Below are 1,470 nucleotides of genomic sequence, written 5' to 3'. Positions count from 1 at the left end.
AGTAAGACCATTCCAGAGAGTCGGGGCAGCTCTAGAAAAGTCTTGGAGCCGTGCCAAAGTTCATATGCATGCAAGTGCATTTTTTGCATTTTGCATTTTTTGTAGTGCACAATCTGCTGATGTGAGCAGAAACCTTTTTAGAAATCTTGAAAGCCATGATAGGATTTTGGCGATTTGCTCATTGGCAGATTCAGCTCATGTGCAAAGCAGGAAACATGAGTTAAAATCTCAGAAGCATTGAAATTCCAATACTGATTTTGTCCTCAGTGAGCATGTTGCTGGTTTGGAGGTAGCAGCGGAGAGCCAGTGAATGATTCCTTTTTGCATGGTGGAACATGCTGACATGGCGGCTGCTCTCACCCATACTGGCTAGGTGGAGGACTGCAGGTCATCACCTGAATATACATTTGCCTTATTGCAGAGCTGAACAGCTTTGCCATATTTGTGTTAGAAGGGAATAGTAAACTTGAATCAGAAGAGGAGCAAAGGCCGGAGCTCATCAACCATGCAGATATGAGATCATATCCAATGAATGGCAAGACCTTCGCCCAATGGGCAATAATGGAAATGATGCCCTTGTATGTAGCCATGGCTCCACGGATCCATTATCACATGGACCTATTTACTCAGTGAAGATTTCAAGAAAGTGAACATAATATGGGCTTTGTGTTAAGTACAGGAAGGGCAGCTTGGTATCTTCCAGTGGGGCTGAGCACACTCCATAAGCTCTTTAAAAGAACCTGATTCCACAAACTCATACGGCACAGACTTCATTACTGGTAGCTTGACCAGGAGAGTGTTCAGTTGGTATGCCAGGGGATGGCTATGACCGTAATTCTGTTTCTGTGACAAACTTTGGACTGATGACTACAAGGTGAGGAAGTAAAAAGAGAAGAAGGAGCAGTAAATGGGATCTGCAAAAGAGGCCAAGATGGCCCCCTCTGTATATCTGTAGCACAAAATTCATGCCAGCAGCAGCAGCAGCAGCAACAGCGAGATCAGCACCAGGAGAAACAGCAACAGCATTTAATTTATTTAGCCTTTTGAGGATGAGAAGGATGTGGCAGGATCTGCTGGGTACAGCATTTCCTCAGATCACATTTCCTTTTAGTATGTTGAATGAGGGTGTTGAATAATGTGGGCCTGATCACCCACAGCTTACCCTGTTTCTTTTCAAATGTTCACACAGCAAAAGATTCATTATCACGGGCATAAAATATTCCCATACAGTGCCTACCTGATGACCTAAGGCTCCATTACTTGAAGCTCTAATGATGGTGCAATATCTGGACCTTTATCTCCACCACTGCTCTCCTTATCACTTTCATCCGGTCTCTACGTACTATTAATAACAGATCATTGTCTGAATCTGATGGACAATATTCTAAAGATGTGCTGATTGTTTACCTGCTGTTTTATGGGCCCTACTACTGCAACCACCACTACTGCCACCATCAGCACCAACACTAC

At 43.8% G+C, this 1,470-nt stretch overlaps 1 protein-coding gene across 1 annotated transcript in view; it reads left to right on the top strand.

Annotated features, from left to right (window-relative positions):
- LOC140334687 (serine protease 33-like) overlaps positions 1-1,470 on the top strand; it is a 10,646-nt gene that overhangs the window by 4,821 nt on the left and 4,355 nt on the right. The window lies entirely within an intron of this gene.

The sequence above is a fragment of the Pyxicephalus adspersus genome, chromosome 7 (genome assembly GCF_032062135.1).
Source record: "Pyxicephalus adspersus chromosome 7, UCB_Pads_2.0, whole genome shotgun sequence".
Taxonomy (NCBI): domain Eukaryota; kingdom Metazoa; phylum Chordata; class Amphibia; order Anura; family Pyxicephalidae; genus Pyxicephalus; species Pyxicephalus adspersus.
Note: the sequence above shows the minus strand (reverse complement) of the source record. Positions and strands in the feature narration are given on the sequence as shown.